This window comes from Leptonychotes weddellii, chromosome 9, assembly GCF_054177405.1.
Source record: "Leptonychotes weddellii isolate Sample4059 chromosome 9, ASM5417740v2, whole genome shotgun sequence".
Lineage (NCBI taxonomy): Eukaryota > Metazoa > Chordata > Mammalia > Carnivora > Phocidae > Leptonychotes > Leptonychotes weddellii.
In genome coordinates this window covers 99,183,263-99,206,678 of record NC_138377.1, presented here as the reverse complement: position 1 = coordinate 99,206,678, position 23,416 = coordinate 99,183,263, and the positions used below count along the sequence as shown (strand labels likewise).

General features: G+C 37.2%; 1 protein-coding gene and 1 long non-coding RNA gene across 12 annotated transcripts in view; both read left to right on the top strand.

Moving 5' to 3' along the window:
* MYO9A (myosin IXA) overlaps positions 1-23,416 on the top strand; it is a 271,185-nt gene that overhangs the window by 19,580 nt on the left and 228,189 nt on the right. The gene's annotated exons all lie outside the window — the stretch shown is intronic.
* LOC145723558 (uncharacterized) lies at positions 1,118-4,428 on the top strand. Its single transcript, XR_014148713.1, has 2 exons — positions 1,118-3,070; positions 3,289-4,428. It is a non-coding gene; the product is annotated as an uncharacterized LOC145723558 (long non-coding RNA).

Sequence of the window (23,416 nt, the reverse complement as noted above, 5' to 3'; positions counted from 1 at the left end):
GAATCAAAGATGAAAGTAGACCTTTTAATTGTGCACCGACTTTGTGAGAGTCATTGTTTTTTAATATTCAGTATCACATTTAACTTCATAGCAACTGTGAGGTGATGATGGTGGTTACTTTTAACAAGTATGCAGACTTTTAGGGAAGATGGTTTATTATTTACCCAGGACTATACAGTTAATAATTGCTAAAAGTAGGATCTGAACCCCTGTGTGACTATAAAGCCCATATTTTCTCCATAAAATTATGTTGCAAAAGAGGAAAAAAGTCTCTAAATAGTTAATGGAGATTTTATGAAAATGTATGGTTAACATTTCTGTACTTGTATGAGAATCCCTTAGGCTTTCCTTTAGAGGTTAGTCTTATTTTAGACAATTCAAATAAGTTTTTGGTTTCTAAGGTCACATGGATTAGAAGCAGCAATGAGAACAGAGGGGCATTTGTAGGTTGTTAGGCTGACAGCATGAAAAGTTTTTCTATAAACTAAAAGTAAGCCAATCTGGTGATACTGAGATAGGGACAGAGAACCATGCTTATGTATATCAGTAGTTTGTATGAATACCACTATGCTATAAAAATTGACATTCACTACAAGATTTCCAGATTCTTCAGAAATACGTAAATTACATTCGGTATACTCTGCTTAAAAAGAAAGTTAGAAATATGTTGTGGAAATAATTTCACCCAGAGTATTTGAAGACAACTTCTAATCCTTAAAGAGCTGAAATTCCAATGCTTTGGAAAAGTTGGATTTCTAGAATGACTTCTCAAAAATTCAGAGTAGCTGAGATTTTACCGATGTACCGATAAGTAATTTATGACTTGCTATATATCTAATTGATATGCGGTAAAATAATGGTTAACTTGCACTTTTATTTTACATAAACTGTTACCTTCTTATCATGAACACTTATTATTTAGTTATTTTATTTATTATATTTAGTTATTAATTTAGCATTGTTACCTCACAACGTAACAAAGTAGAAATAAGATTGTTTAGAATCCCACTTAAAGTCATTGGCACAATATAGTTTTTGGCACATAGTGAATGAAGACACCTTTTTAAAAGGATTAAAACCCAAGAAAACTTTTAAGATTAAACTTTTCTTTTTTTTTTTTTTTAAAGATTTATTTATTTATTCATGAGAGACAGAGAGAGAGAGAGAGGCAGAGGCATTGGGAGAAGCAGGCTCCCCACGGAGCAGGGAGCTCGATGCGGGACTCGATCCCAGGATCCTGGGATCATGACCTGAGCCGAAGGCAGACACTTAACCAACTGAGCCACCCAGGCGTCCCAAGATTAAACTTTTCTTTAAGTGGTCTGGCAATATTGTGTTGATAAAAATCAAGATCTTGATGATACATTTTTCCATAATGTGTTGCTTCTTACTGAGACAGTAAGGCAATATTTGATGTGTATTTTGAAGCATTAACTTAGTTGTTCAGTGTACTAGTCTAATGAGAACAAAACTTTAGCCTTTATTCTCCAGTAAGTTGGTAAGGGATACTCTCTTCTCTGAACATACTCCTGTTTTTGGAATGCTGTTGCTTTGTAGAAATGCCCATCGTTGGTCAGAGAAGGGAGACTGGGTAACTGGATAAATGAGCACAGACCTATTAATGTAAGTTTCTACTTACATTAAGTCAACTCTTAGCACATGTTTTATTGATGGAAATCCACAAAGCTGGAATCTTTTTAGATAGTATTTGAAGAGCAGAGTTTTTCACTTTAATAAGCTACATAGAGTTAAACATTGAATTTTCCCAACTCAGGGAACAGCTGCAAAAGATAGCCTATTGGTGTGAGCAATAAGATAAATAATAGAAAGCAGTGTGTTATTGTTCTGTTCATGGACCAGAAGTGCTTTCATTGGTTGGTGATACTTCTGAATGCCAAGGCTGAGAAGTATATGTGAAGCAGATGGTAAAGGGCTGATTGGGGGTGGGGAGGGGAAGGTGTAAGAGTGGCAAGTGGCAAATATGTCAGATTACGTATTTGATAGTGTGTTGGAAAGCAGATGTCTGACTATCGTAAATAAGTAGAAATCAGAAATGATCACAGTTGAGGGGGTAGAAGAGAAAGGAACTTGAGTATAATATTTCAAACTCTGATGGGAAAAGAAAGCTATACATATACGAGGCACAGAGGGAGGGCATTGTATTTCTCAGGCAATGGCAGAAAACTAGAGTTCGTATCCTATAGAGTTCATTATAATATAGTGTCAAATTAAGGTGTATTAGTAATTGTGTACCAAAGACTGCTATATAGTTGTGTTAGTTTGATAGGGCTGTCATAACAAAATACCATAGACTGAGTGGCTTAAATAACAGAAACTTATTTTCTCATAGCTTTGGAGGCTGAAAGTCCAAGGTCAAGGTGTTGGCAGGTTTGGTTTCTCCTGAGGTCTCTCCTAGGCTTGCAGATGGCCACCTTTTCCTCACATGGTCTTTTCTCTGTGCATTTGCATCTCTGGTAGCTCTGTCTCTCTTTTTTTTTTTAATAAGGACACCAGTCTGACTGGATTAGGGCCTGATGATCTCATTTAACCGTAATTACCTCTTTAAACATCCTATCTCCAAATATAGCCACATTGCGGGTTATGGCTTCAACATACGAATTTTGGGGGAATACAGTTCAGTCCATAATAGTAGTGTAAATCCAAACAGAGAAAAGAATAGAAGCTAAATCTTGTCTAGAGAAAGCCATAGTGGAAGAGTATAAGAGAAAAGACAAGCATAGGATAGTTTTGATGGATTGGTACATTGTTTATTCAGGTCGTGGTAGCATATCTCAGATCAGTTCTTGGCATATTCTGAAATAATGGATGCTGTTGAATGTTGTATTATAACTTCACTATTATAGTATCTATCAGGATGTCAGACCCTATACTAGGTTTTTTGTGGGGTTTTTTTGGAGGGGGTATCTAGGAGTCAGCTAAGTAGAGAAAGAGGAGGGTGCAATGGAAATACCGTAATCATTGTAGGGATAGAGTTATTGATAAACAGAAATCAGCAAATAGTGCTTGTTCCTTTCCCAATCACAGTTGAGTGATTTAAAATTTCTTATAGGTATAGGGCGCCTGGGTGGCTCAGTTGGTTGAGCGACTGCCTTCGGCTCAGGTCATGATCCTGGAGTCCCGGGATCGAGTCCCGCATCGGGCTCCCTGCTCAGCAGGGAGTCTGCTTCTCCCTCTGACCCTCCCCCCTCTCATGTGCTCTCTCTCATTCTCTCTCTCTCAAATAAATAAATAAAAAAAAATAAATAAAAAAAATAAAATTTCTTATAGGTATAGAAATATTTATAGATAAAGATTTATGTCTAATGTTAATTTATGCCAAGGCTGTTTATTCTTAAAGGTTTAGAAGATGTTTTGGGGGCGCCTGGGTGGCTCAGATGGTTAAGTGTCTGCCTTTGGCTCGGGTCATGATCCCAGGGTCCTGGGATCGGGCCCCACATCGGGCTCCCTGCTGAGTGGGGAGCCTGCTTCTCCCTCTCCCTCTAACTGCCGCTCCCCCTGCTTGTACTCTCTCTCTAAAAAAAAAAAAAAGATGTTTTGAAATTTGAGTTAAAAAATTAGTTAAAAATTATATTTGTTTTCTTCATTGGTACAGACTGAAAAGGTAGTGTTCTATTAATTACTTAATAGCATTAATAAGTTTGTTGGTATGTCTATGTGCCTTATGTTTTGCTTTCCTTCTCATTTCTAGTGAAGATGATATAAACTATATGGAGCATGCTCTATTTTTTATTATAGCACAGGAATGGCAGGTCATATCTAAATTTTCATTAGTTAATTTTGGATTTCAGCTTTTATGAGTAAAGGCCAGGTGATGTAAAGGTAAGTTTTTGTTTATAGTTGTTCTTGTGCTATAAGGGCAGAGTTGAGTAGTTGGCAAAGAAACCATACGATCTGCAAAGTTTAACATATTTATTGTCTGGCCTTTTACAGATAAAATTTGCAGACCCCTGCACAGACCATAATTAAATGCCAGTGAATAGTAATGCAAGTTAAATAACTTGTTCTGGGTCACACAGCTACTTTGCTTTTGGCTATCGTTTTTCATCTTTTTGGAGAGCCTTTTAATTTCAACAGACTGTGATACCAAATTTACATATTACTTGTCATTTCCTATTGGTTGCTTTCTGTTAGTAGGGACTCAATTCCATCTATAAAAGTTCTCCAAATTGAGGAAGAATATTGTGTATCAGTGCTGGTTTTTTGTTGTTGTTGTTGTTTTTTTTTTAGTTCCCTAGGGAGCTTTTGCTATAAAATCAATGCCTTGGTGAACTGTTGCTAAACAGCTAATCCCAGCTCTAGTTTATATATTTGTTTGTCTCAATCAAACACATGGTTTCTGTGGCTCTTCCTAATCTAAATTTCTTTTTTATATTATTACGAGACTGTCATTGATGTTTTAATTTAGATTCCCTTAAGGTATGAAAAAAAGTGATATGTTGGCTCTCTGGAATAAATTTACTAGGGTGGGGCTACACTTAAATCTAATGGTTGTAGCTAAATGCATTACTTGGCTATGATTTTTTCATGTTCCATGGACCCCTGTTATAGTGGTAGTTGGTTGAGGTAGGTACACTTTCTGATTCATCCTAGTTACAAGAGCCACTTGCAATAATTTTTAAGCATCTGAGGCAAATGTTGCAAGTTGTTGATCTTGATATATTTGTATTTACCTCTAAAGAGGAAGGTCACTCTTATTGGGTGGTTAGTAGTGGCTTAGCTTTAACTTCTGGGAACAGATGGTTTGCTGTATCTCCACAATGTCTTAAATATTCATATTACTAGAGAATGATACTATAAAAATAGATTACTAACCATGAATGATTTATAATAGGAAAGATGAGATGTCTGTTTATAGGTAGGTAATGGAATACTCAATAATAACTTATTTATCTCTCATACTAACCCCGTGAGGAGATTGGGGTACATGCCCAGACTTAACTAGCTATAAAGAAAAATCAAATACAGAAATGGTCACAAATGATTTCCATGGTTTCACATCCGTGGGAAATTTCTCTATCCTTGTCTGACTTCATTTGCCGCCTCTTGAAATACTTTTCTTTCATGAGCCTTCACTTGTCTGGTTGTTTTCCTCTGCTAAGATGTGTTATCTAAAGCAGGGTGTTTATCCTCGTTCTTCAGTTTCTCTATTTGAAAATAGTGATAATAGTGCTGCTTAGCTCCACAAAATTGTTCTAAGATTGAATGACTCAAATGAATAGTTTGGCACATATTAAGTATTCTAAGAGTTAACCATTATTACTATTATTACTAGTACTATTGCTATTGTTACTGTGTGTTTTAAAGTCATTAACTGCTCTACTTTTGACTCCCATTCTTTATCTGCTGGACCACTAAACATGGTGACCCATACAGCTAGATCAAAGTACTTTTTCTCTACCTACAGTCTCTTTGTATGTGAGTTCATCTAGTCTGATCACCTAAAATGCCATCTATATGCTGATGGTTACCAGATGTGCCTTATCTCTAGCCCTTTCCTCATTTGTTTTCCCGACTTGTATATCTAGTTGCTTACACTGTATTTTCACTTGCATATCCTTTAAATGTTCTAGACTTAACATGGCCAAAGACTTACTAAGCCATATTCCCCCCTAAACAACAACAAAAACACCACCAACAAATGAACATGAAGAAACCTGTTCTTCTCCAGCTTTCTCATTTTAGTAAATAGAACCACTATTTTACCTAGTTGCTTTCAAATAAACCTAAGTGTTGTGTTTGTTCCCACATCTAATCCATCAGTGAGTGCAAAATACATACCCAGTCTGTCCACTTCTTTCTTTCCCCACTGCTACTACTCTATTCAACAACCATTATCTTTTGCCTGGACTGCTGTAACAATCTTCTGACTGGTCTCCCTGCTTCTAGTCCTTCTTCCTTCCCACCTCTAATCCATTCTCTTTAAAGCAACTGGAGTAACCTTTTAAAAACAAATCAGTAATATTATTCCTTGTATCTAAACAACAAAATAAAACAATACCCAGAGACTTTCTATTACATTTAGAATAAAATCCTCGGTACCATCCAACATCCAACCCCTTTCTACCTCTAACCTCATCTCTCACCATTTTCCGCTCAGAATACTTTGTTTCAGCCACTCTAACCTCCTTTCTGTTTCTCAGCCATGCCACATTTGTTTCTGATTTAAGCATTTTGCATTATCTATTCCTCTTAGCCTGGAGTATTTCTCACATATGTTATCATAGTTGTCTCCTTCATTTCATACAGGTTTCTCACCACCTCCCTGAGACTTTACTGTGTACTACTGATAACTAAAATAGCATATGTAAGTCCTCTAGTATAATGATAGACAAACTGCTGTCCACAGGCCAAATCCGGCAGGTGGCCTGTTTTTGTTCTGTCTGAGAGCTAAAAATGGTTTTTACATTTTTAAACATTTAAAAGAGTAAAACAAAACAAACAGAAACCCCGAATATGTGATAGAGGCTTTATGTGACCCATAAAGCCTAAAATAATTATCTGGCTCTTTCTAGAAAAAGACCTATGGCTATCCAAAATTACTTCGTTCATTTGTTTCCTTGGTGTTTTGTTTTGTTTTGTCCTCAGAATGCTTAATTTTAAGAGTTTTGGAACATTGGTTAAATTATCTGGAATGGAGATATTGAGCAGTAGTTAATAAAGGGAACATTAGGATTATTGTTAAAGAGTAGAAAAACAGGACAAATAAAAAATGAAGTAGGGATAAAGACTAAAGAGTCTGTGGGACATCTACCAAAGTGGACAAGAAGAGATGATCTATTAGAAGAATCTCCTGCCTACATGACTATGAAAGTTCCTCAGAATCCTTCATATGGAAGATTCAAATCTGAGTTTAAAATATACCTGTAAAACTATTCAAGTGATTAAGAGTGTGCATATCTGGGGGCGCCTGGGTGGCTCAGATGGTTAAGCTTCGGCTCAGGTCATGATCCCAGGGTCCTGGGATCGAGCCCCACATCGGGCTCCTGGCTCAGTGGGGAGCTTGCTTCTCCCTCTCCCTCTGCCTTTCTCCCTGCTCATGGTCTCTCTCTGTCTCTGTCTCTCTGTCTCTTTCTGTGTGTCTCTTTGTCTCAAATGAATAAATAAAATCTTTAAAAAAAAAAAAAGTGTGCATATCTGAAAAGCCATTAAGTACCGGAAAGATGTCATATTATGGAAATGTGTTCCATAAACAAAGTAGTAGAGTTGAAAGATACTCCTAGGCCATGCTTCTAAATAAGTGCTGAATTCTTGTTGCTCAGGCTTAAGAATGTGGAAAGTGATGCTGAGTCTTAGCATTTTGATGTACATTTTATATTTTATAGTCACTGAGCATATCTGCCTTGTCAACAAGACTTGAAAATATGTGGACATTTATGAAGTTTGTAAGTGGATCAACCCATAGATGAACTCCCCAAGTCTCTGATTCTTACTGAAAGTTAAAGGGAGAAGTGCTCAAAAGAAGGTTATCTTGAAAGAATTGAAGGAGTAAAAATTTATGAATGTGTAAATTAAGAAAGTCTCTCTGCTTTGTTCTTATATTTACTGCTGGGTGTAAATAATATATGTTTCTACTATCTTTTTTTTTTTAAAGATTTTATTTATTTGTCAGAGAGAGAGAGAGCACGAGTAGGGGGAGGGGCAGAGGAAGAAGCAGACTCCCTGCTGAGCAAAGAGCCTGATGTGGGACTCAATCCCAGGACCCTGAGATCATGACCTGAGCTGAAGGCAGACACTTAACCAACTGAGCCACCCAGGCGTTCCTATGTTTCTACTATCTTATCGCTATTCTTCCCTGATCTCTTTTCTACTTCAAAAGCCTGATAAGTGGTTTATCACAAATTATATAATTGCCTATGGATCTCTTTTATATTATTGATTCTATTGATAGTGGCTATCGTGAGGTAAAGCCCTTCGTAATAGAGTTTCACATATTTATTCAATATTTTTTGAGTTTCTACTAGGTACCAAACATTGTGTAGCAAACATAAAGATAAAGAAATACTCTGCTTCAGGGGCGCCTGGGTGGCTCAGTCAGTTAGGTGTCTGAGTCTGGATTTTGGCTCAGGTCATGTCTTAGGGTTGTGAGATAGAGCCCCACATCAGACTCCACGCTGGGCGGGGAGCCTGCTTGAAATTCTCTCTCCCTCTCCCTCTGCCCCTCCCCGACCTTGAAACAAAAACAAAAACAAAAACAAAAACAAAAACACTGTGCTTCAACAAGCATATAGACAAGTAGGGGAGACTGGCAAATATGGACTAAGCAATTGATGTACAGTTTTAGAGTTCATTGGCAAGGCTGAACTTAGACATCACTGTTGCAGAGAAGCCTTCCTTCGGACCCCAGTGTGCCTCCTAGTTTCCCTTTGTTATTTACCAGTCTCTATGCTAAAGAAAACCTAATGTTGAGCTGTAGTGGGGTCAGAAGATTTGATCTCTGCTCTATAAAAGCTTATGATTTCATAGAGGAAATATGACATGTACCTATCAACTGTAACATGAAGCAGTTTATGAAAGGCAAAGAGGCATAATGTTTAGGAACCCCCCTGAGGTCCAAATCTTGGCTCTGCCATTTAATTGGCCTGTAACCTGACGCGAGTGGCAATCTCTATGTGCTTCAGTTTCTTGATTTGTAAAATGAGGATGATAATAATACACATTTGATTAGGATTGTTATGAGGATTAAATTATTTAAACACATAGTAAGTGTTAAATGAGTGTGTTGCTATTGTTATTGACATCATCATATTTCTTATTTGTGCCAAGTGTAGCATATTGGTTAAGAAATTGGGACCTGGTTTCTAACCCCATATCATTCACATACTAGTTATATCATCTTGGGAACATCACATAACCTTTCTGGAGTTTGTTTCTTCATCTGTAAAAGACAATAATAGAATACATTTCTTATTAAATGAGGTAATGCATACCACACATACAACACAGTGTCTATATGTTCTCAATAAAGAGGAGTTATTTTTCTTAAAGCTGTGAATGAAAATGTTACAGATTTTCAAAGAAGTGAAATGCTGCTGAGATGTAGCACATTCTGGAGCTTATAGGAGCCATTAAATGCATGTTCATTTAATATATTAATTATTTAGAGATTGGGAGCCTAGGGAGAAAGCTGTTTGAGGTACAGTTTTCTTCCTGTAAAGGACTGTGGAAGAGTAATTTGATAGTCTTGTAGAGAAATATCATTGAGCTAATAAAATGAAATCTTAGAATAAATGACCTAGAAAAAATCATGTAGAACTTTTTTCCTAATTACAAATAAAATTTTTGTATTTTCATTAAGAATTCTAAAGAATTGTAGGATTCATATTCTGTCAAACTTTGCATTGTAATTACGAATAAACTTGTGAGGTTTTCTACAGAGTAGAAAATGTACTGAGTAAAACAATATAAACTTTTTTTTGTAGACTTAAAAGATTTTTATTAGAATGAGTAAACATTTTGAAGCTTCTGGAATTTTATTAAGTGGATAAAAGCTCAGAAACATCATAATTGCACCATCCATATTATGTTGGTGTATTAAGAAAAAATCTTATTTACAAACACTAGAGATCTGTCTTGTAGAGGGAGAGATTTTATTTTTATTATGTTAATCACCATACATTAGTTTTTGATGTAGTGTTCCATGATTCATTGTTTGCGTATAACACCTAGTGCTCCATGCAGAACGTGCCCTCTTTAATACCCATCACCAGGCTAACCCATCCCCCTACCCCCCTCCTCTCTAGAACCCTCAGTTTGTTTCTCAGAGTCCATAGTCTCTCATGGTTCGTCTCCCCTTCCGATTTCCCCCCCTTTATTCTTCCCCTCCTGCTATCTTCTTCTTTTTTTTTTTTTTTAACATATAATGTATTATTTGTTTCAGAGGTACAGGTCTGTGATTCAACAGTCTTACACAATTCACAGCACGGGGAGAGATTTTAAATTAAGATTCATGTTTTGGTCATAGTATAGTCTCCACATGGTGTCCCAGTAGAATGGCAAAAGGTCAGTGTATTTTGTATGTTAAAATAATGTAATTAAAAAATAAATCTTTGGATTAATACTTAAACTAGATACTAATTTTTATACTTTACCCAGGTATTTAGTGATAATAGTAAAGTGTAATTTTGAGACGTTCTTTTTTTTTTTTTTTTTAAGATTTTTATTTATTTGACAGACACACAGCAGGAGAGGGTACACAAGCAGGGGGAGTGGGAGAGGGAGAAGCGGGCTTCCCGCCGAGCAGGGAGCCCGATGTGGGGCTCGATCCCAGGCCCCTGGGATCATGACCTGAGCCGAAGGCAGACGCTTAATGACTGAGCCACCCAGGCGCCCCATTTTGAGACATTCTTAAGTTATACAGTAATAAATGCAATACTGGACTGATAATCAATATTTATTACTTGGAATACCACTTTAGCTTCAAATAACCAATCTTATTAGTTATGCAAAAGTTTTTCCTTTCCTTTTTTTATTAAGGATACAGTGAAGTGCACAAGTCTTCAGTTTTCACAGTTTAAAAATTATGTATATATCTGCTTATCCACCACTCAGATCAAGATAAAGACTGTTTGTAAAACTCCATAAGGCTTCCTTTTGTGCCCTGCCTCCCTCTCCTAAAGGGAACCATGCTTCTGAAGTTTATAAACATAGATTTATTTTGTTTGTAAACTTCATGTAAATTGGATAGCTTTGTTTATATCTCTCTGTATTTGGCTTTTTTCACTCAGCATTATGTCTGTGAGATTTATGTTGTGTGCATCAGCAATTTGTTCTTTTTAAATGCTGTATTGTATTCCTTTTATTAATTTTATTGTTGATGCGATTTTAATTGTTTTTGTTTTTTGGCTATTTTGTGAATGAAGTGGCAACAAACATTCTTGTACATATCTTTTAGTGGACACAGGGCATTTTGGTGGAGGTTTGGTAGTTTCCCATTGTGATTTTGATTCACATTTCTCAGATGAATAATGAAATTGTATTTGTCAACTAATACTGCTACTAAACAACTTGAAAATTGCCAGTACAACAATAAGTATTTATTTGTTGGTCATGATTTTGTGGGTCTGCTGGCAAAGCTCTGCTTTGTGTATCTCATCTTCCTACTGGGACTAGTAGGCTAGATAATGCATGTTCTCACAGTGGTGGCACAAATGCAAGAAAGCCTAGCTAACTGGGCAAGCATACTTTGAGACCTTGTTTACATCATGTCTGTTGACCTCCCACTCTCCAAATTAAGTCATGCGCTTAGCCTAGTTCAAGGGATGAGGAGGTATACTCCACTGGACTTGAGGATAGGTAGTGAATATTTTTGAACAATAGTCTAATCCACCACAGATGTTGTTATTTTTCATATCCTTATTGGCCATTTGTAGATCCTTTTAAGACCCATCTTCCATATATATTGCTAGGCACACTTACTATATCAGCAAAATTGATTAACTGCTTAGAAAAGAAATTTGATTACTTGATCATTTTAATTAATTTATTCTTTAAAAAATTATGTTTTTAAGTAATCTCTACACCCAACATGGGGCTTGAACTTACACCCCAAGGTCAAGAATCACATGCTCTATCTACTGAGCCAGCCAGGTGTCCCTACTTCCTCATTTTTAAAGCCAGACATTGTCAAATTATTGTTAAAAACAGCTCTTACAGGAAGTCAGATAAAGTGATATGTACAGATGAAAATAGATGAGAAAGTAGGAAAAAGGAGAAAAACTATTAATAAAGTGACTAAGCAATAAAAATGATTTCTAAAATACATGAATTAATGCATATGTGAATTTGTTATTTCTTCAGATATATTTTTGAGCTGTGGATACCTATGATGGAAAAGACAGATCTTTTACCTTTTAGTGGGGAAGTCTTCCAATAGACAAAAAACCAAATAAATAGTAATATAATTCTATGTAGTGTATCAGGTTCTCTGATTAAAAATAAATCAGGATAAGGAGAATAGAGCAGGGAAAGAGGGTTATAGATAGGGTAGTAAAGAAAATCCTCTCTGAGGAGTTGGCATTTGAGCAGAGACCTCAGTGAATGGAAAGAAGGGCCAGGTAGAGGGCGCAGGAAGTGTAAAGGTCCTAAAGCAGGAATAAGCTTAAATTCAGAAAAAGACCAGTGAGGCTGCAGTGGAGTGGAGTGAGGGAAAGATGAAGTTAGACCACAGTAAGAGGTTGCAGTTTTATTTAATTGTGTTATGGAGAGCCATTAAAGGTTTTGATAAGAGAGTGACATGATCTATCTTAAGGGTTGACTCCCCATGTTGGGTATAAAATAGACTGTAGTGAAGCAATGATAGATACAGGCATATCGTACTCTTTCACTAATTTAGATGAGAGAATGATATTGGGCTTGAACTAGGTGGTAGAGATGGGAATGGCAAAAAATGGTTAGATTCAGGGTATATTTTATTTTATTTTTATTTTTTAAGATTTTATTTATGTATTAGAGTCAGGCAGAGGGAGGGGGAGAAGCAGGCTCCCTGCTGAGCAGAGAACCTGACGCGGGGCTCAATCCCAGGACCCTGGGATCATGACCTGAGCCCAAGGCAGACGCTTAACCATCTAAGCCATGCAGGCACCCTGATTCAGGATATATTTTAAAGACAGACCAATAGTACTTTTTGTTGGATTGGATATTGAGGAATTTCCTTATGGGGGAGGTTGGAAAATTTTTTTAATAATGTATTAGGGTAGACTTAACAGCTATTACTAAATGACCCCCAAATATCAGTGACTCTACACAATAAAATTTTATTTCTTATTTACATCAAAGCCCAATGTAGGTGGATGGGGATGGGGTGATGGTGGGCGCTTTTCTCAATGTGGTCGCTTGGGACTCAGGGTTCTTCCATCTAGTGGCTCTATATCCCAGAGGACCTTAGAGCTTTACCCTGGATCTTCTCCATTTTCCAGCAGACAAGGAAAGGCAGCTTCCCCCTCCTTTTAAGGGGCTCTTATTGGTTCCCCTGAAGGGATGTACATCACCCCTGCCCATATACCATTGGCCAAGGATTGAGTTGCATGGTACCAAATAATTAACTGTAAGGAAGGTCAGGAAATATAGTCTAGCGGTGTGCCCAGGAAGAGGAGGAAATGGGTTTGTAAAAAGAGTATTTAGAGACTTTTGAAAAAAAAAGTTATTATAAAATACATAGTTTGCAAAAGTTTAAAAATAAAAATATTTACATATCTAAATGTTACATATTTATTTGTAAATTTAATTGTAAGTACTAAAAAATGAAGAAATATGAATATTAGCTCTTGAACACCACTTTCTCAGTTATTTTTGTAAAATAAGTTCAGAACGTTTAATAGCTCTCATGAAATTTACAGCTGCATCCAAATCAGTGTTGTTTTCTCAAATGGACCCTGCCTTGATAGTAGAATGTTTTCCTTTCATATGTACTGGTGAGATTTTTGCTTTGAGTTATTTTCTTTATAGTGAAACTAGATTTTTATTTTTTAGACATGAATATGCCTTTTGATTCTTCTACTCTCTTGTTACTGAATGGTAATAATATGATCTTACTAACATTCATCAGTAGATCCCTATGATAAAGTGAGTGTAAAGAGAAATAGATTGTCACTACTTTTTTTCTTTTTTGGAAATAACCTTGAGAACTTGGTAAAGAAGTAAAAGCAACCATAAACATTATTTGAAAATTAAATTTTACTAGCACATAGATGCAAAATACGGCATTAAAAATCTTTAGTTATTTCTTTTTATCTTTTTAACTTAACTTCTAATTTAAAGGAAACTCAGTATTCCCTAACTCTGTTTTCTTTCTTCACCACAGTTTTCCTCTATAATTAGTCTCTTCTAACTCAGTCCAGTGAATAACAGCATAAGCTGGCCTATTCTGAACCACACCCTACCGACCACAGCAACTGTCTCACCGCATTGTTTCCCTCTGTTAGCATATACTTTTGAAATAAGTATTTTGGGATAGGGAAAAAAAGTATTAAATAATTTTCTTTATAACAGATATAGCAATGTGTAATTGCTATGTAAGTGCCAGTAATGTGCTTAGTTCTTTATTTGGATTGTTTAAATTATTTTATTCTCCCAATCAGTCATTTATCCATAATCTTTTTATCTGCTGGATGCCATCTTTATCATAAGGTAAATTTTCATAGACTTTTTTTTGCTCTTTAAGCCTTAATTTGCTAATTTGGAAGGTATTAGTTTGTTCCCTGTCTCAGATTTCCTCTTCAACTCAAATGAGGTCATGCACATCAGACTTATTTTTGATGAAAACTATAAATAGAAATTTTGAAGATTACTCAGAAGTCTAATATTTTTGTCCTTTTTTATATATGTATGCCTTTATATATAATTTTATATTTTAAGTTTTTTCATTTGACAGTATATTGTACATCCCTTGCCATATTTCTGCATGCCTGGCATTACAAGTATCCTTCCCCATCCAAATCCGTTTTATCCAGTCTTCAGTTTGGATAGTGAATTTGGATGTCGGGGTACTGCTCTGTTTGAATCTGTTTGGTTCCCCAAGTTTGGAAAGCAAATAGCATGGTTGTGAAGAAAGTATCTAAAAGTTTACTTAAATATATTTTCCTGAGTTTAGACTGTGAAATTTTTAGATATCAGGAATTTGAATAACAAGGGATAACTATATTGTCAAAGGGTATTGCACTGAAATGCTACCTATTGTAGTGGGTTCCTTTGATTGCAGAGAACAGAAACCCAACTCAGAGTGGCTCAGGATAAAAAGAATTGCTTGTCATACTTAATGAGAAAGTTCAGTGGTGGAGTTTGAGGCACAGCTAGATTCAGGGGCCCAAACAATGTTGATAAGGCTTTGCTATACGTATTTGTTAATTTTCTTTTACTGAGTAGAGGCCTCTGTGCATTCAGGAAAGATGGCTGTGAACAGTTCTAGATTTACATCTTTCCAGATAACCAGCCCAGTAGAAAAGAAAATGCTTCTTTCCTAAGAGTTGCAGCAAAGTTCCAGTGTGGAATTTCAGTGAGCAACCACTGTTGCTAGGGGGAATGAATAAACTGATGGGCTGGGCCTGGGTCACGACTAATACTACCCTTCCCCCCTAACTGGGGGATGAGGTCAGTCCATTCAAACTGTGTCAAATGACAAGGGAGGTAGTTCTTCAAAGGCAAACACAGTATTGTACTTTCACTAGAAAAAGGGCTAGGCTAAACTGGTTAGCTGTCCATGTACCTGTGTTATAGTGTGTTATAATTTCTTTCATCACCTTTTCTTAGTTGAAATACCAGAAAATGTATTTTCTCTCAGCACCCAATTTGACTTTTACTTGGCATTGACCTACTATAGGTAAAACTGGGCTTCTATATAATATCTAATGATGAAGATCAGCTAACGTGCACTTATGTCACATCTTACCTAAAAAGCCGCTTCTCAACTTCTTTTTTTTTTTTTTTTAATTCTTGAAGAGAAAGAAATAGTGTGTTTTATAGTTTCTGAGAGAGGCACCTGTCCACCTTTGACCTAAATCTCATGTAGTCTTGCTTACCAAAGAACCTTGGCTTATCATTAGCATTTTCTTAAGTTTTTAGTTTCTGCTTCTCTACTTGATTCTATTGATAGCCATAAAGACGTGCTCCCAAGCCCTCTAACTTATAAATGATTCACTCATACTTTTTTTTTCTTTAAAGATTTTATTTATTTATTTGAGAGAGAGAGAGCGAGCGAGCGATAGGGAGGAGAGAGAGCAAGTAGGGGAAAGAACAGAGCTCCGGAGAGGGACACGCAGACTCTGTGCTGAGCTTAGTTGTTAGCCTGATGTTGGGCTCTATCTCATGACCCTGAGATCATGACCTGAGCCAAAATCAAGAGTCAGATGCTTAACCAACTGAGCCACCCAGGTGCCTCTCACTCATACTTCTTCTTTTTTTTTCTTTGTAGCAGATTTGACCATTCTCCACTAGTTTACTTACTTGCCAATCTATCTTCTGCCACTCCTTCCTTAACCTCTTACTTCGTACTTTTCAGAGTCACCAATAATATCCAGAGACTTTTGTCTCAGGCTGAAACCTAGAATTACAGTGTTAAAGGGTTAAAAGGGACCTAAGAGATATTTAACTAAACTTCTTTTTTTTTTTTTTAAAGATTCCATTTATTTATTTTGACAGAGAGAGACAGCGAGAGAGGGAGCACAAGCAGGGGGAGAGGGAGAAGCAGTCTTCCTGCTGAGCAGGGAGCCCGACACGGGGCTCGATCCCAGGCCCCTAGGATCATGACCTGAGCCGAAGGCAGACGCTTAATGACTGAGCCCCCCAGACGCCCCTAAACTTCTTTTTTTAATTTTGCTTGATGCAATTTGGATTATACCAACTTTTTTGTCTAGAATTTACATGGTATACATAAGTGTTTTTTTTTTTTTTAACTCTCAGATCTTGTATCCTCATATTATAGATGTGTGTCTATTGAATACAGCATATAGTTGGATTTTAAAAATCTGTTGGCAATCTTTGTCTTTTAACTGGAGCATTTACATTTAGTATAGTTACTGATATATGCTTTGTATTTGTTCCATCTGTTCTAACTCTAGGACCCCCCTCCTTTCTTGCCTTCTTTTGAATTGATTATTTTTTAATCATTCCTTCTTTTTCACACTGTTAATTGAGAAGTTATACTTTTTTTTCTATTTTTTTTTAGTGGTTACCCTAGAATAGGGGTCAGCAACCTTTTTCTTTAAGGGCAACCTAGTAAACATTTTTGGCTTTGTGAACCATATGGTCTGTCATTGTAGTGCAGAAACTTCCATAGATAACAGGTAATGATATAAATTACAGATAGAGGATTAGGTAAAGTCATCCAGGTAGAAGAACACTGGGTTGAGACCAGAAACTGGGAGATTTTTTTTTTTTTTTTTTGGAAAGTGAGGTCATGGAAAAGGAGCTCTAAGAGTGAGTCAGAAAAGGAGTGAGCCTATCAGGAAGATTACAAGAAAAATAATTGCCACGTGAGGACAGTTTCAAGAATGAGAAGATGGGGGCGCCTGGGTGGCTCAGTCGTTAAGCGTCTGCCTTCAGCTCAGGTCATGATCCCAGGGTCCTAGGATCGAGCCCCACATTGGGCTCCATGCTCCTCAGGAAGCCTGCTTCTCCCTCTCTCACTCCCACTGCTTGTGTTCCCTCTCTCACTGTGTCTGTCTCTGTCAAATAAATAAATAAAATCTTTAAAAAAAAAAAAAGAATGAGAAGATGGCTTTCTAGGTTAAATGCTATAGTGTGGCATGTTAAGATGAGGATTCAGAAGAGGCCTTTGGATTTGGCAAGTTTATGATAATTGGTGACATTTTCAAATAATATTGGCAGAGCTTGCTATGTGGGAAGAGTGGTAGAAGAATGGAAATATAAACCATTGATTCTCAAATACTATTTTTTGGACACGCAACAACAGAACTGCATAGATTTCCCAACCTCAGAGGCATTATTGGGCTTAGAAATGTATATTTTTAAAACATTGCCCAGATGATTTTGATAAACACTAATGGCTTGCCATCAAGATTATTTATGAGTGATATCGTGAGGCAATCCCTCTTTCCCAAACACAAAGCAATGATTGATAAAGTAAAAAGAGAAAACCAAATTGACATAAATGGGGCGCAAAAACGATAAGCATTTCAGTGTTTCAGAAAAGCAGTAGAACACGAAGTAGTGAGTAGGGCTGTGGCTGGGACCCTGAAGGTAAAGCAGCTGAGGTTTGGGTTTCTTTGACGTAACAGGGAGGTGGTGTTGGAATTGGGCTCATCGTTGGAAATCATGGGCCAGGATGGATAAGGGCTCTTCTGTTAAAAAAGATACTTCTGAGTTTAGTTCTAGGGCCTGCCCTATTGTACACCTTTGGAATCAGACTATAGTTATGCAGTGCATCTACTGGAGTAATGCAGGGCCTATCCTGCTTGGCTGTAAGGAGTAGCTTTGCTGCTGACTGCTGCCAGAAACCACAGTTTATATGAAGCCTTCTTATACCTAGGGATTCAGGGGAATACAAACAGCTTTTCAACTAGGAACCTGCCATCTCAGAGCATATCCTTAATGGTAGTGCAGGACAGATCTCCTCATTTGAGCAGACCAACTGTAAGAAAAATATTTATGAGATAACTGGTGAAATTGAATCCTGACCAGTAATACTAAATATTGTTAATTTTTGAAGGTGTGATTAATGGTATTGTGGTTATGTTAAAAAAAGTAAATAATAGGGGCGCCTGGGTGGCTCAGTCAGTAAGCGTCTGCCTTCGGCTCAGGTCATGATCCCGGGGTCCTGGGATCGAGCCCCGCGTCGGGCTCCCTGCTCGGCGGGAAGCCTGCTTCTCCCTCTTCCACTCCCCCTGCTTGTGTTCCTTCTTTCGCTGTCTCTCTCTCTCTGTCATATAAATAAATAAAATATTTAAAAAAAAAATAAGTAGTAGGTTCTCAGTAAATGTATGAAAAACAAAATTTCCATCAGAAAGTATACCTGTAAATCTAAATTTTCAAACAAATTAGGCCATCTAATGCTGAAAATATGAAATAAAATCCTAAGAGCAGTTTATTCTGGATGACATTAAAATACTAGTCTGAAAATACCAAATTTTATATTTAGTATTTTCAAGGAGATGAGTAATATCCCTTAAATTAAAACAGTTATGGCATTTAAGGTAGAAAAAGATCAGGTGGATATGAAAATGACAGAAATTTTATAAGTGAAAGCTAGTGTAATTTAAAACAACAGCATGATGTTGATAAATGGGAAGTTGATAAATCGGATGTCTGTTTTCCAGTATCAATCTATGAAATCAGTGTAGTGTTGATCAAAATGTCAGAAGGTTTTTGCATGGTAGTGGACATCCTGATCTTAAAATTCTTATGGTAAAAAGTCAAAGTAACATTAAAGAAGAACAAATTGAAGTGATATGCCCTCCAGATATCAAAACTTACTGTGGAGCTGTAGTAACTAAGAAAGGTTCAGGGATGGGCAGATAGACTAGTGTAAGAGAATACAGAACCCAGAACACATTGATACTTATATGGAATTTGCTACATGACAAAGGTGGCATTATAAATCAGAGGGGAAAGATTGGACTCTTGATTGTGGTGCCACTAAAATTGTTAATCTGAATTGGCATGAAAACAATTAAGAGCCCTATGAAAATAAATTCTATATGGATTAAATATGTAAATGAGAAAAGAACAATTTAGGCCTTCTAGAAGAAAATACAGAAAGATAACTTTATGTCCTCAGGATGAAGAGGGATTTTAAAAAACTATACCAGGAGATAATGCTATGTAGGCGTTGGAGCCAGACTGCCTGCTTCAGATCTCAACTTTATCACATTCTGGTTATGACTTTGGGAAAGTTATGTAATTTTTCTATTTTCTCATCGTAAAATGATGATGATGATGATGAAAAACCCTCAGAGGAATGCCTGGGTGGCTCAGTTGGTTAGGCGTCCACCTCCTGATTTTGGCTCAGGTCATGATCTTAGGGTAGTGGAATTGATCCCCAAGTCAGGTTCTGTGCTGGGCATGGAGTCTGCTTGGGACTCTCTCTCTCCCTCTCCCTCTGCCCCCCCCCCACTTGCTTGCACGCTCTCTCTCTCACACACATGTGCTCTCTCAAAACAACAACAAAACAGCCCTCAGAGAGAAATTGTAAGAAATAAAACATGTGAAATGCTTAGAAAAATGACTAGTACAAATAAACACACAGAGCTAACTGTAGTTATTGTTACTGTAATTTACTAAAAAAGAAATCATAACCTGTAAGGGATTGATAAATTTGGTTATTAAAAATAAAAACTTCTCTGCAACAAAAGGTAAACAAAATAGAAAGCTAAGGCACTGATTGGTAGGAGATATTCGTCACACATTTAACTGAAAATTAATATCCAGGATATATGAAAAACTCATTCAAACCAATAAAGAAAAGGTAACTCAAAAACCAGAAATGAGTAAGCAACATAGTTGAAATGACAGATGATAGGATAAGTGTTGAACTTGTCACACTAGTAATCAGGGAAATGCAAATTAAAGTAATGAGATACTTTTTGGCACTTAACGCTGGCAGAAACTCAAGTCTGACGATACTAACTTTTATTGGTAAGGAGGGAGAGAAACATGAGCACTTTCTACACAGGCTGTGACACAGTTGGCACAACTACTTGGGAGAGTATTTTGTTAATACAATTCCACTCCTAGGTGTAAAGCCCAGCAAAGGCACAAGAGGAGACATATATGTGAACTGCAGCATTGTTTTAATAGTGTAATACTGGAAACATTGTAAGTGTTTGCTAGAAGGACAGTAGATTGATAAATTGTGGTATTTAAAAAAATACTTAATTTTTTAGAGCAGTTTTAGGTTCACAGCAAATTTGAACAGAAGATCCAGACCCTATGTCTGCCCCCACATATGCATAGCCTCCTCCATTATCAACATCCCACCACCCCCACTCTGTGGTACCTTTGTTACAATTAATGAACCTACATACAATGGCATATTATTTGGCAGTTAATGAACTTTTACATGCATCAGCATTTATAAACAAAAAATAATGTGAGATGCAGACTATTAAATATGACATGACACACATTTTTTAAAACTTAAAAAGGTGAAACAGTGGGACGCCTGGGTGGCTCAGTTGGTTAAGCGTCTACCTTCGGCTCAGGTCGTGATCCCAGGGTCCTGGGACAGAGTCCCATATCGGGCTCCCTGCTCAGCAGGGAGCCTGCTTCTCCCTCTGCCACTCCCCCTGCTTGTGCTCTCTCTCTCTCTGTCAAATAAAATCTTTAAAAAAAAAAAGTGAAACAGTACTATCTATAATTTATGGAGACCCACATATGTAATAAAAATATAGAAATGTGTATGGGAATATCAAGCTTAGGATACTGGTTATCTTTGCAGAGCAAAGGAAAGAACTTTATATCTTCAATATTTTGTTTATAAACTGATCTGGAGTAATAGCAGCAGTTTTCAAGCTTGTTGAATTGGGTGGTAGATATATGACTGCTTTTTTTTTTTTAAATTAGTTTCAGAGGTAGACTTTAATGATGCATTAGTTTCATAGAACACCCAGTGCTCATTACATCAAATGCTTTCCTTAATGCCCCTCCAGCAACCCTGTTTGTTTCCTAGAGTTCAGCATCTCTTATGGTTTGCGTCTCTCTCAATTTTCATCTTATTTTTCCTTCCCTTCCCCTTTGTTCATCTCTTCTGTTCCTTAAAATTCCGCTATGAGTGAAATCATATGGTATTTGTTTTTCTCTGACTGACTTATTTCACTTAGCATAATACCCTCCAGTTCCATCCACGTCATTGCAAATGGCAATATTTCATCTTTTTTTTTTTTTAAGATCTTATTTATCTGAGGGATGCCTGGGTGGCTCAGTTGGTTAAGTGGCTACCTTCAGCTCAGGTCATGATCTCAGGGTTCTGGGATCTCGAGTCCCACATCAGGCTCCATGCTCAGCGGTGAGCCTGCCTCTCCTGCCTGCTGCTCCCCCTGCTTGTGCTCTCTCTCTCTGTCAAATAAGTAAGTAAAATCTTTTTTTTTTTTTAAATATTTTTTCAAAAGATTTTATTTATTTGAGAGAGAGAGCATGAGCAGGAGGAGGGGCAGAGGGAGAGGGACAAGCAGACTCCTCACTGAGCAGGGAGCCTGACTTGGCCAGATCCCAGGGCTCTGGGATCATGACCTGAGCTGAAGGCAGACACTTACCCAACTGAGACACCCAGGTGCCCATGATTTCATTCTTTTTGATGTCTGAGTAATATTCCAGTGTGTGTGTGTGTGTGTGTGTGTGTTTGTATACCACATTCCATTGTGTGTATATATACACACACACACCACATTCTTTATCCGTTCATCTGTTGATGGACATCTGGGCTCTTTCCATATTTTGGCTATCGTGGACATTGCTGCTATAAACATTGGGGTGCATGTGCGCCTTCGAATCACTGTTTGTATCCTTTGGATAAATACCTAGTAGTGCAATTGCTGGGTTGTAGGGTAGCTCTATTTTTAACTTCTTGAGGAACCTGCATACTGTTACCCAGAGTGGCTATGCCAGTTTGCATTCCCACCAATAGTGTAAGAGGGTTCTGCTTTCTCCACATCCTCGCCAACAACTGTTGTTTCCTGAGTTGTTAATTTTAGCCATTCTGACTGGTGTGAGGTGGTATCTCGTGGTTTTGATTTGTATTTCCCTGATGTCAAGTGATGTTGAGCATTTTTTCATGTATATGACTGCTCTTTATATGTTCCATAATATTCTCTGTGTTTGAAAGATAATCTAGGAAAAAGGTAAGAAACAAAGTTTCTCCATTTGAGGACTTGGACAAATATGCAGTAGTATGAGAAAGAAGTAACTGAAAGTATTTTTAAAAAATAACATGGCGGGGCACCTGGTTGACTCAGTTGGTTAAGTTTCTGCCTTCGGCTCAGGTCATGATCCCGGAGTCCTGGGATCGAGTCCCACATTGGGCTCCCGGCTCAGCAGGGAGCCTGCTTCTCCCTCTGCCCTTCACTCTGCTCATGCTCTCTCTCACTCTCTCTCAAATAAATAAATAAAATCTTTTAAAAAAAATAAAAAAATATAAAAATAACATGGCATCTTTATATGTTAAAGGGTGAAATAAACTAAAAAGGGAAAGAGTGATGACACATGAGAATGGTTTTTTTGATGGGCAAGTTACTGATGGAGATGATAAGAAATAGGTTTTGGGGCGCCTGGGTGGCTCAGTTGGTTGGGCGACTGCTTTCGGCTCAGGTCATGATCCTGGAGTCCCTGGATCGAGTCCCGCATCGGGCTCCCTGCTCGGCAGGGAGCCTGCTTCTCCCTCTGACCCTCCCCCCTCTCATGTGCTCTCTCTCTCTCATTCTCTGTCTCAAATAAATAAATAAAATCTTTAAAAAAAAAAAAAAAAAAAAAAGAAATAGGTTTTATTAGCCCTGGAAAGGATGTGGAATATTATTTTCTGTGTAAACTGGAATGGAAAAGCAGAGATGAGATGAAAATAGAAATACATTTTGAGTTGGAAAAGGCACTATTTTCTCAGTGAGTTACCAAAGTTGAAATCATTCTCGAGGTGTTATGTATGTGGGGTTTGAGAAGATTGGAAGGATATGCATAACATTTGAAAGGAATGAAATAAAGTTAGATAAAAAAGTAGCCTTGAAGGAAAAGGGAAGGTTGAGTAAAATTTATAATAGTATTTTGCTGTATAATTTTATCAGCTTTGTTCAGCAAGCCAGTGGCAGGATCTTATTGCTGACTGCCTTAACTCACCACTTAGGGGAGGTGGAGAGTCAGAGCGCAAAAGTCCTTGAAATTCTATTCTATAGCAGTTTTCTCTTATTATTCTTTTAGTTATAATTTCATCTAGTTTAGTTTTTCTTTTTTTTTTTTTTTT